General features: G+C 48.2%; 1 protein-coding gene across 1 annotated transcript in view; it reads right to left on the minus strand.

Annotated features, from left to right (window-relative positions):
- CRPPA (CDP-L-ribitol pyrophosphorylase A) overlaps positions 1-13322 on the minus strand; it is a 130007-nt gene that overhangs the window by 27812 nt on the left and 88873 nt on the right. The gene's annotated exons all lie outside the window — the stretch shown is intronic.

Consider the following 13322-nt stretch of genomic DNA (forward strand, 5'->3'; position numbering starts at 1 on the left):
GTATCGGGGCGGTGCGGGCCCCGGCCGGGCTGGAGGGAGCGAGAGCAGAATATGACGAAGCGAAAAGGAAAAGTAAGGAGCGAGAGTTTATTTTATGGCGGCCGAAACCGTACGTAAGACGATCGTGGCCATGTGCGATAAAGTCAACAAAACAAATGACTGCCATCTGCCGCGGCGTCCCGCGCGGTGTATAAGGAAAGTAATAGGCTGTGACGGATAGCGGGATTGTTGATGTTGGGAACGGCCCCTTTAAAATGAAGAACAGATCTGAAGGTAGCGATGGAACGGAAAATGTGACGGAAAGAAGTCGTGTTTTAGGGTCTTCGAGGGTAAGACATTTATTGATTGCTGGTTATCAGGTGCGCGATCGTGTGGACACTCCCACCGCAATGTAACGGTGCGGCTTTCTGGGTTTCCGGTACCTGTGGCTTCCGGTTTTTCATGGGTACCACGTCTACTCATTATAAGCTATGGTGATGGCCATTATTGTCCGGGAGCACGGATGACAGGGGTCAATACAAGTCTAAGGGTCCATGAAAAACATGCAAAGCACACGGACGGCGTTCATGTGACATCCATGCACTGTATGTGTTTAACATTGCAAAGTACAGGAGAAGCTTTGGAATTTCATTATTTTATCCTGACTGTAAAAAACCCTGATGAAACATGGATGATACGCGGAAGACTCGCAGAAGACACACGAATAACGCCTGGAGGACACACGGTAGACAAGCAGATGACACATGGAAGTCACACAGATGACACGCGGATAACACATGGATGACAAGCAGAAGACACATGGAAGACACGCGGATGAAACACGATTCGCGAATAACACATGGATGAAAAGCAGAAGACACATGGAAGACACGCGGATGAAACACGATTCGCGAATAACACATGGAGGACACACGGAAGAGAAGCAGATGACATATGGAAGTCACAGATGACACCAGATAACATACGGATGACAAGTGAATGTCACACACAAGAGAAACGGAAGACACGCGGATGACATACAGAAGACACATGGATGAAAGACGAATGACATATGGATGAAACACGGATGACAGGCACAAAACACACAGAAGACACACGGAAGAGACACAAATGACTTGCAAAAGACACATGGATGACACAGAAGACACACGGGTGACAGATAAATGACAAATGACACGCAGAAGACTCGCAAATGACACACAGAATGCATATGAATAACACATGAAGGACACGTAGAAAACAAGCAGATGACACACCGATAAAACATGGATGACATGCAGATAACACAAGACATGGATGACACACGGATGACATGCAAAATGGCATGTGGAAGAACCGGATGACATGCATAAAACATGCAGAACACACGGACGACATGCTGAAGACACGCAAGAGACACACGGATCTCACACAAATGACATGTGAAAGGCAGATGATGACACACGGAAGACACACGGGTGACAGATGAAAGAGATTAATGACACACGGATGAAACGCAGATGACATGTTTTTAAAAACATACACATGGAAGAGTGATCAAAATTAACATGGATGATCAAAACAGCACGTGTCACATGTACTTTGATACAGATGTGTGAAGAGGGTCTTCAGAAGAAGCACGGGGGGGGGCACATATTTGGGGAGAGATGGGGACGCAGCATAAACAGCATTGCATTCTTACCAGCATTCCCAAATCAGCACACAAGACCCACCCCATGAATGCCCTGAAAATGCCCTGGGGGGGTAAAATATTTGCTACTCCCCTCTCCCATTATTTCGCAGCAAAGCTCTTAGGATTATTGCAGCCAAATCAAGAATTGCAATGTATGGTTTTAATAGAGGCATTGTAAGCAGACGGGAGACCAAGGCCAGTGACCACAGCTAAGATTCATATACGACTCATTACCTGGATTAATTGCTCCTGTGTGAACTCATTACCTGTATAAAAGACACCTGTTCACACAATCAATCACAGTCCAACCTCTCCACAATGGCCAAGACCAAACAGCTGTCTAAGGACACCAGGGACAACATTGTAGACCCAGGGACAACATTGTAGACCTGCACAAGGCTGAGATGGGCTACAGGACAATAGGCAAGCAGCTTGGTGAGAAGGCAACAACTGTTGGTGCAATTAGAAAATCAAAGAAATACAAGATGACCCTCAATTTTATTCTTTCTGGGGCTCTATGCAAGATCTCATGTTATGGGGTAAGGAGGCTTCTGAGAAAGGTCAGGAATCAGCCCACAAGGCAAGACCTGGTCGATAACCTAAAGAGAGCTGGGACCACAGTCAAAGATTACCATACTACGCCATCATGGATTAAAGTCACGCAAATTCCCCCTGCTCACGCCAGCACATGTTCAGGCCTTTTTGAAATTTGTCAATGACCATCTGGATGATCCAGAGGAGGCATGGGAGAAGGCTATGTGGTCAGATGAGACTTTTTGGTATCATCGCCACGCGCCTTGTTTAGAGAAAGAAGAAGGATGAGTACAACCCCAAGAACACCGTCCGAACCGTGAAGCATGGGGGTAGAAACATCAAACTTTGGGAGTGCTTTTCTGCAAAGAGGACAGGACAACGGCATCATGACGAAGACAGGATGGATGGGGTCATGTATGATGAGATTTTAGACAACAACCTCTTTCCCTCAATAAGAACATTGAAGATGGGTCATGGCTGGGTCTTCCAGCATGACAATGACCCAAAACACACAGCCAGGGCAACTAAGGAGCTGCTCCATAAGAAGCATTTCAAAGGTCCTGGAGTGGCCTATCCAGTCTCCAGACCTGAACCCAAGATAAAATCTTTGGAAGCGTAAACTCAATTTTGTCCAGCAACCGCCCCCAAACCTGAAAAATCTGTACGGAGGAGTGACCTGAAAGATCTGGAGAATATCTATACGGAGGAGTGACCAGACAGATTTGGAGAAGATCTGTGTGGAGGAGTGACCTGAAAGATCCGGAGAAGATCTGTATGGAGGAGTGACCTGAAAGATCTGGAGAAGATCTGTATGGAAGAGTGGTCTGAAAGATCTGGAGAGGATCTGTATGGAGGAGTGACCTGAAAGATCTGGAGAAGATCTGTATGGAGGAGTGACCCGAAAGATCTGGAGAAGATCTGTATGGAAGAGTGACCTGAAAGATCTGGAGAAGATCTGTATGGAGGAGTCACCTGAAAGATCTGGAGAAGATCTGTATGGAGGAGTCACCTGAAAGATCTGGAGAAGATCTGTATGGAGGAGTCGCCTGAAAGATCTGGAGAAGATCTGTATGGCGGAGTGACCTGAAAGATCTGGAGAAGATCTGTATGGCGGAGTGACCTGAAAGATCTGGAGAAGATCTGTATGGAGGAGTCACCTGAAAGATCTGCAGAAGATCTGTATGGAGGAGTGACCTGAGAGATCTGGAGAAGATCTGTATGGAGGATTGACCTGAAAGATCTGCAGAAGATCTGTATGGAGGAGTAACCTGAGAGATCTGGAGAAGATCTGTATGGAGGAGTGACCTGAGAGATCTGGAGAAGATCTGTATGGAGGAGTGACCTGAAAGATCTGGAGAAGATCTGTATGGAAAAGTGACCTGAAATATCTGGAGAAGATCTGTATGGAAGAGTGAACTGAAAGATCTGGAGAAGATCTGTATGGCGGAGTGACCTGAAAGATCTGGAGAAGATCTGTATGACGTAGTGACCTGAAAGATCTGGTGAAGATCTGTATGGAGGAGTCACCTGAAAGATCTGCAGAAGATCTGTATGGAGGAGTGACCTGAGAGATCTGGAGAAGATCTGTATTGAGGAGTGACCTGAGAGATCTGGAGAAGATCTGTATGGAGGAGAGACCTGAGAGATCTGGAGAAGATCTGTATGGAGGAGTGACCTGAAAGATCTGGAGAAGATCTGTATGGAGGAGTGTCCTGAAAGATCTGGAGAAGATCTGTATGGAAAAGTGACCTGAAATATCTGGAGAAGATCTGTATGGAAGAGTGACCTGAAAGATCTGGAGAAGACCTGTATGGAGGAGTGACCTGAAAGATCTGGTGAAGATCTGTATGGAGGAGTGACCTGAAAGATCTGGTGAAGATCTGTATGGAGGAGTGACCTGAAAGATCTGGTGAATATCTGTGTGGAGGAGTAACCAAAATCCCTGCTGCAGTGTGTGCAAACCTGGTCAAGATCTACCGGAAACATCTGAACTCTGTGAATGCCCCTATATTCTTCTCTACACATACAATATGGCAATATGTGGGATTGTGATCCTCGTCTTCTTGGGAACGTCTTATTAGAAGGTCATCCCCAGCTGTGTTTATGTGACAGGATATCCCGACTGATTAACTAATCATCCACACAATATCCATCTGAGGTGGTGGACGCTGCTGACGGACAGCTCCGATCTGTATATATTTCCCTACACTCGTAGATTTATTGACACGATATTAGATTTTTTTGCCCGACATGTGGATATATTTATATATATCAGATAAAAGATACATAAGGGCTTGAACTTGCCTTATATTCACAGCAGCACATAGTATTTCAGGAGGAGTATAAAGTATCTTGTCTATGCATTTTATGAACTTAGTGAGGACGAAGCAGGGGGCCGTGATGTGAGGAGGGTGATGGAGACATGTGGGAGAACACCAGTGGCAAATTGCTTAGTTCTCCAGCAGCACAGAGTATTTCAGGAGAGCATTGTATCGTTCTTCAGGGAGATCACACAAAGATAGTGTGATGATAGGTATGGGGAAGTACCACGTGTACCGCGAGAAGGAAAGGGAATCCCGACTGCTTGCATCCAAGGCCTGTATAGGAATATAACCATCACCAGCAAGCACCAAGGGTGACTGTGGGTATTTAAGGCACAAGGGAAAGTGATGATAATTAACAGCTGAAAGGTGAGGATATCCGCAGGGTCCTAAAAGGCAAATGATTAACTCAGAGCAGAGAAGATACATAGGATAGCATTTACACCACAGCAGGAAAAATAGATGGTCAGGGAGCAATTTGTGGAGCTAAATGCTGTGACCTTCTACAGCCGGACACCACAGGTCTGTCAGTCAACTGTGACGCACCCGTGACAGTTGTAAGCTGTTGAGAGAGAGCTTGACCTGCCTATTTCAAGGCAGGAGTTTGCCACACTTTTAGGGAGGTTATATTTTCAGATGGAGAGTCAGTCTTACCAACACAGAGTATTTTAGGAAAGGTTATTCCCGTTCTTGAGGGAGATCACACATCAACACTCATCTCTCAACAGCAAAGGGTATTTTAGAAAAGGTGTTATTAGTCATTGTACAGTAGGGGGAGGAGGTGAGCTGTAATATCACCTACGGTGAATGGTGGCTCCTGTGTTGCCATTGTACAGGAGGAGGAGGTGGTGAGCTGTGACATCCACTATTGTAAATGATGGCGCCTGTGTTATCTACTGTACATAGGTGTTATCAGTCATTGTACAGGAGGACGTGAGCTGTGCCATAATCTACTATGAATGGTCACTCCTGTGTTATCTACTGTATATAGAGGTGTTATCAGTCATTGTACAGGAAGGGGAGGTGAGCTGTGACATCACCTATTGTGAATGGTGGATCCTGTGGGCAGCGCGGTGGCTCAGTGGTTAGCACTGCAGTCCTGCAGCGCTGAGGTCCTGGGTTCCAATCCCACCAAGGACACTATCTGCAAGGAGTTTGTATGTTCTCTCCGTTTTTGCGTGGGTTTCCTCCAGGTTCTCTGGTTTGCTCCCACACTCCAAAGACATACTGATAGGGACCTTAGATTGTGAGCCTCAATGGGGACAGTGTTGCTGATGTATGTAAAGCGCTGTGTAAGTAATAGCGCTATATAAATGAATAAATATTATAATATTATATTGTACAAGAGGAGGAGAAGGTGAGCTGTGACAACACCTATTGTGAATGGTAGATCCTGTATTATCTACTGTATATAGAGGTGTTATCAGTCATTGTACAGGAGGAGGAGGTGAGCTGTGACATCACCTATTGTGATTGATGGATTCTGTGTTATCCACTGTATATAGAGAAGTTTTCAGTCATTGTACAGGAGGAGGAGGAGGTGAGCTGTGACATCACCTATTGTAATTAATGGATCATGTGTTATCTACAGTATATAGAGGTATTAGCAGTCATTGTACAGGAGGAGGAGGAGGTGAGCTGTGACATCACCTATTGTAATTAATGGATCATGTGTTATCTACAGTATATAGAGGTATTAGCAGTCATTGTACAGGAAGAGGAGGAGGTGAGCTGTTACATCACCTATTTTTGCTGCACTTCCCAAAAACTGAAATTATAAGCCCCTTAACGACTTATGATATACAAGGTATGTCAGAAGGCAGCTCCCTGCTTATGTCGTAGGCTTACGTGCATCTTTCCTGGCAGATGATGGCTGTGATATTCAGCCATCATCTGCCTCTGACAGCCACAGGGTAGATGTCATTTTTAAAGTGCAACTTGTCTTGCAAAAAAGAAGCCGTTACACGGCTATATTGCCACAAAAAAATAAATAAATACAGTACGGTTAATAAAAATGCCCATGTTTAATATCTCCATAATCAGACTGAGTTTAAAGGGCCAGCAGCGTGTCGTGTCGTGACAAGTTGGTGGCCGGCCTGCAGCGTCCTGATGTGGTTGATACAATTGCACAGTGTTGCTGCCTCTGGTGCCTTTTCCTTTTTGTGTCCCCGGATAATTTCTGTAGAATATTTGGTTAAAAAAAAAAAAGAAAAAAAAAAGTTTAAAGTTCCGTATGTTTCCAACTTTACAAGTAAGATCTGGAAATAATTGTGCACAATCAGTTTGCAGCTGTTACTGAAATAATCCGACCGTAAATCCAAACACAGGCCTGAGTCAATAGACGCTTCTGCCACCTCCGAGGCCTCGTCTATACAGAGCCTCCGACGCGCTGGGCCCGGGCCAAGAATCGATCTGGACTGAACAGATCTGCGGAGGCACCTACATTAATCCCCCGGGGGGCCGCCGCTCCTCTGATCTCTCCGTGGGTGAGGGGTTTGGGGTCTTTAGAGAGTGAGCAAAACGGGGGGCGACGCAGGACGACTTCTGCACTTTGTCATTGGAATGAGAACAATAAACCCAGGTTGAGTCTAATTCCATATTTCCTGTGTAAGATCCTCGCTGGTTCCCTACAGGCCGGAGGCTGAGAAACGCGTCAGCTCCTCTACACACAAACCAGGCGTCAGACGCCACAGGACAAGGCTCGCATCCTAACGGCGGGGGATAAATATCTCATCACTTTGTGTTTCAGCTCTTCGCCATTTTCAAGATCTGTGCTTGCTGTGAGGCAGGATTGTCATTCACTTCCAGAAAACTCTCCGATGTCGTCACACGTTCAGATAGCCGAGGACTTACAGGAAGGGCAATCCTCTGTGAGCGGAGACCAGACCATCGCTGACCTGGACCCCTACCCCCGGGCCCGGTGTGCCCGCTCCAGAAAGGTAAGAGTCCAAATACAACAAGCAGAGATCTGAGGCACTGAAGCACCAGACGCCGGGGCTCTGAACCACCAGACGCCGGGGCACTGAACCACCAGACGCCGGGGCACTGAACCACCAGACGCCGGGGCACTGAACCACCAGACGCCGGGGCACTGAACCACCAGACGCCGGGGCACTGAACCACCAGACGCCGGGGCACTGAACCACCAGACGCCGGGGCACTGAACCACCAGACGCCGGGGCACTGAACCACCAGACGCCGGGGCACTGAACCACCAGACGCCGGGGCACTGAACCACCAGACGCCGGGGCTCTGAACCACCAGACGCCGGGGCTCTGAACCACCAGACACCGGGGCACTGAACCACCAGACACCGGGGCACAGAACCACCAGACGCCGGGGCACAGAACCACCAGACGCCGGGGCACAGAACCACCAGACGCCGGGGCACTGAACCACCAGACGCCGGGGCACTGAACCACCAGACGCCGGGGCTCTGAACCACCAGACGCCGGGGCTCTGAACCACCAGACGCCGGGGCTCTGAACCACCAGACGCCGGGGCTCTGAACCACCAGACGCCGGGGCTCTGAACCACCAGACGCCGGGGCTCTGAACCACCAGACGCCGGGGCTCTGAACCACCAGACGCCGGGGCTCTGAACCACCAGACGCCGGGGCTCTGAACCACCAGACGCCGGGGCTCTGAACCACCAGACGCCGGGGCTCTGAACCACCAGACGCCGGGGCACTGAACCACCAGACGCCGGGGCACTGAACCACCAGACGCCGGGGAACTGAACCACCAGACGCCGGGGAACTGAACCACCAGACGCCGGGGCTCTGAACCACCAGACGCCGGGGCTCTGAACCACCAGACGCCGGGGCTCTGAACCACCAGACGCCGGGGCACTGAACCACCAGACGCCGGGGCACTGAACCACCAGACACAGGGGCTCTGAACCACCAGACACAGGGGCTCTGAACCACCAGACACAGGGGCTCTGAACCACCAGACACCGGGGCACTGAACCACCAGACACCGGGGCACTGAACCACCAGACACCGGGGCACTGAACCACCAGACACCGGGGCACTGAACCACCAGACAGCAGGGACTGTGGCACTGAACCACCAGACACCGGGGCTCTGAACCACCAGACAGCAGGGACTGTGGCACTGAACCACCAGACACCGGGGCACTGAACCACCAGACACCGGGGCACTGAACCACCAGACACCGGGGCACTGAACCACCAGACACCGGGGCTCTGAACCACCAGACAGCAGGGACTGTGGCACTGAACCACCAGACACCGGGGACTAAACCATTAGATACCGGGGACCGGAGCACAAAACCACAAGACACCAGGGACTGGGGCACTTAACCATCAGATACCAATGACCGGGGCACTAAACCAGCAGACACCAGGGACCAGGGCACAAAACTACCAGTAACCAGGACTGGAGCACTAAACCACCAGACACCAGGGACCGGAGAACAAAACCACCAGACAACAGGGAACTTAACCACTAGATACCAGGGACTGGGACACTAAACCAAACACTAGAACACTAAACCATCAAACACTGGGAGATTAGTGCCCGGTCTCTCACACCAGGGACATCAGACGTGTGCAGAGTCCGGGCCCCTATAACGCCAGACCCGGGGGCGCTGATCACCCAACACCATGGCCAATATTCAAACTACATTACTCGAAAGTCCGTGTGAAGCCTGAATATCGAGCATGTTATACAGTACAGACCAAAAGTTTGGACACACCTTCTCATCTTTAGATCAACTATTAAAAGGAAACTTTGTGCAGCAGACCTTCATGGTAAAATAGCTGCTAGGAAACCACTGCTAAGGACAGGCAACAAGCAGAAGAGACTTGTTTGGGCTAAAGAACACAAGGAATGGACATTAGACCAGTGGAATTCTGTGCTTTGGTCTGATGAGTCCAAATTTGAGCTCTTTGGATCCAACCACCGTGTCTTTATGCGACGCAACAGGACAATGACCCCAAACACCCCTCCAAGCTGTGTAAGGGCTATTTGACTAAGAAGGAGAGTGATGGGGTGCTACGCCAGATTACCTGGCCTCCACAGTCACCAGACCTGAACCCAATCGAGATGGTTTGGGGTGAACTGGACCGCAGAGTGAAGGCAAAAGGGCCAACAAGTGCTAAGCATCTCTGGGAACTCCTTCAAGACTGTTGGAAAACCATTTCCGGTGACTACCTCTTGAAGCTCATCAAGAGAATGCCAAGAGTGCGCAAAGCAGTAACCAAAGTAAAAGGTGGCTACTGTGAAGAACCTAGAATATAAGACATATTTTCAGTTGTTTCACACTTTGTTAAGTATTTCATTCTACATGTGATAATTCATAGTTTTGATGTCTTCAATGTGAATCTACAATTTTTAGAGTCATGAAAATAAAGAAAACTCTATGAATGAGAAGGTGTGTCCAAACTTTTGGTCTGTACTGTATGTATAGAGAATATATCTGTGCCGCCATTATGCTGATGCACAATTCGCTGATTATTCCCGTCTGCTCCGTGCGGTGTCGTTTCGCCCCCGCACACTGACGCCCCGGGGGGCTATGAAGGCAGCGACTGGTCGATGTCACCCAGCAGCTAGGAAACGTCTGAAGACAATATTAGAAGACCTCACACAGGCTTAAGACGCTAATGTGGATCAGTCCCAAGATGAGGAACAAAAGCTTATTATTACGAGCCGCCAGTGGAGAAGTACGGAGCGCTCCGGGGCCGGAAGCGGCGACCGTCCTCCCCAATATATGAGGAATGTGTCCCTCAGGGGATGTGCAAAGCTCCTCGCAGGTAGCAGGTGTACAAGTCTTCAGTCTACAGTGATTATGCCGAGTACCATCCCCTGGTGCCTTATACTCAACTCACACCCAGAGCAGCATTCATAATTCTGCTGGCATTCGGTCTACATTTATCCCTCCACACTGCTGAGGCTGGGAAAGGAGTAACATTGAGGCCAATTTTTCCAGTATTCAGTTTTTTGGGACATGAAGTAGCTCTCATGGGGCTACTGAGGGGTATATTCCAGAGATTCCTCCGCACGGTCTTATAGGTCTTCCTGGCAGTAAATAAGTAAGCACGAATCCCTACTGTCAAGAGACAACCCTTGTTTGTAGAGTGAAACATCAATGGAGGAGGAAGTAGCTAGCTTCTTTTCATCTGCAGCTGCACCGCAATCCTAGGAGACCATCACTAAGAGCAGAAATAGCTGCCATACTGGCCAGAATTGGGTTCACCTCCTCCTCCCCCTGTATAATGACTGTTAAGAGCTCTTTATACAGTAGACGCCACAGGATCCACCATTCACAATAGGTGATGTCACAGCTCACCTCCTCCTCCTCCTGTAAGATTGATAACACCTCTATATACAGTAGATAACACAGGATCCACTATTCACAATAGATGTCACAGTTCACCTCCTCCCCCTCCTGTACAGTGACTGATAACACCTCTATATACAGTAGATAACATGGGATCCACCATTCACAATACAGGATGTCACAGCTCACCTCCTCCTCCTGTCCAATGACTGTTAACAGCTCTATATTACATTAGATAACACAGGATCCACCATACACAATACGTAATGTCATAGCTCACCTCCTCCTCCTGTACAATGACTGACAACACCTCTTTATATACAGTAGATAACATAGGATGCACCATACACAATAGGTGATGTCACAGCTCCCCTCCTTCTCCTGTTCAATGACTGTTAACCGATCTGTATACAGTAGGTGACACAGGATCCACCATGCACAATAGGTGATATCACAGCTCACCTCCTCCTCCTGTTCAATGACTGATCGCACCTCCTATATACAGTAGATAACATAGGATGCACCATACACAATAGGTGATGTCACAGCTCATCTCCTGCTCCTGTACAATGACTGATAGCACATATATGTGCTGGCCGTCTCAGGGTGGGCTTAGTACATGGCTGCCCACCACCCGATCCTAGGAAAATCCCAGGAGCCAGGGCACCATCAGACCTGAATGCCGTGCATTATGTGCGAATACGTTATCCCTAGAAACGAGGGCACAAAAGATCCTCACAAGTAAAAACTAAAAACAAAGTGTGTTGCATAAGTCGGTAATAAGACGTCTTCACAAAGGGGCCATTGTGCGAGCTCCGAGCCGGGAGAGGACTGCACCAACCAAAACGCCTACAGCAGCGAGCCGCATATTGCGTCAGCTCAAAATTAGTCATATAAATGCAGTATTTTTTTCTATGTTTAACATTCCCAAAGTGACCTGCAGAATCTGAGATAAAGCGAAACTCCGGCTGCTTCCTCCACCCGCAACAAGGTGTATGGGGTCCTAAGACCCTCTCAAGCACAAATTGTCAGCAGATAGTTATTTGCAAACCTAGGAGATATTGCCTTCTTTTAGAAGAGCCGTGTTAAAAAAAAAAATTACATGCCCGCTCCCCCTTTGAAATGCCACATTCAGTTTTCCACCCCCTTAAACGCTAGGGTTTGTTTAATGGCAAAGCATCTCGGCGGTATTCCCAGGAGAGGTTTGAATGCGCTCCCTTCCAGGAGATTTCAGTATCATCCCTTGAACCCACAGCCATCATTGTGCCTGTAAGACACTTTTGTCATCATGTTTCAGGGCCGAACATTCGAGGGGGCGTTTTCTCTTAAAGGGGATGTCCGGTTTAGAAAAACAATTTTCATGTAGAGGAGGAAAAGGGGCTCATTCAGCACCCTTCTCGTTCAGGAGTATTAACGAGCGGCTACAGAGATTCTTTACTGTTCTGCTTTACACATATAACACATTGATATGAATGGACTGTAATACCCCATTCCCCCTGCGGAGGTGCTGCAGAAAAATGGATTTCCTACAGAATACTGGTGATCACTACGAATACGGTCATGAGTCTTCTAATTAAGGGAGATTGCTCAAAGCACAAAAAAAACAACTTTAAAAAGCCGATCCAGAAGGGCTAATGAGAGATGAGCAAAATAAGTCACAGGACCAGTAGCCACGTAAGAGGTCTGTGTGCCAGATGGAAGAATCGAAGTAACAGTGACTCCTCTGCTAGAAAGACCGGCGCAACGTCAAGAGAGATGATATTGTCCCAGACCTAACAGAAGTGCTGCTAAGTATCCCAGCAGGTAGATGGCAGAATGTTCTTGGCTGTTATCAGGCGACAGCACTGAGCCCTTATCTCCACTTTATCAGGGGTTAGCATTGGGCCCTTAGCTCCACTATGTTATCAAAGGTCAGCATTGGGCCCTTAGATCCACTCTTATCAGGGGTCAGCATTGGGCCCTTAGTTCCAGTGATGGCAAATCTTAACCTTCAGTACAAAACACTGCAGACAGTCGTAGCCTCAGCTTTGTGGTAACAGTTTGGAGAAGACTCTTTCCTATTTCCCATGATGTGTCCAGTGCACAAGGTCCATACAGACATAGAGGGGGAAGAATATGATGGCCACACAAAGCCCAAACCTCAGCCCCATCCGATTAAGGAGACTGAAACCCCGACCTCCCCCAAAATTAGGGTCACCTCACAAATGCTCTTCTGGATTGTGAGGAATATTGTGAGGAATATGGCGTTCATACATGCTAGTCAACTGCCACTTTTCATATTTACACACATCCTGCCCTGCAGCAAGAAACATTCACCAAGATCTGGGCACCAAATGACAGGTGACAAATTCAATTTAAATTGAGAAAGCAGCTCTGGTCCCAGCAGCCCCTTCCACTGACAAAGTAATTCAGCTAGGGAAATGGACGTGCAACTGCAAGATTCAGGATAGCTTCAAAGGCATTTTGCAGTCAGGCTAGCTCCGGAGAAAA

This window comes from Anomaloglossus baeobatrachus, chromosome 6 (genome assembly GCF_048569485.1).
Source record: "Anomaloglossus baeobatrachus isolate aAnoBae1 chromosome 6, aAnoBae1.hap1, whole genome shotgun sequence".
Classification (NCBI taxonomy): domain Eukaryota; kingdom Metazoa; phylum Chordata; class Amphibia; order Anura; family Aromobatidae; genus Anomaloglossus; species Anomaloglossus baeobatrachus.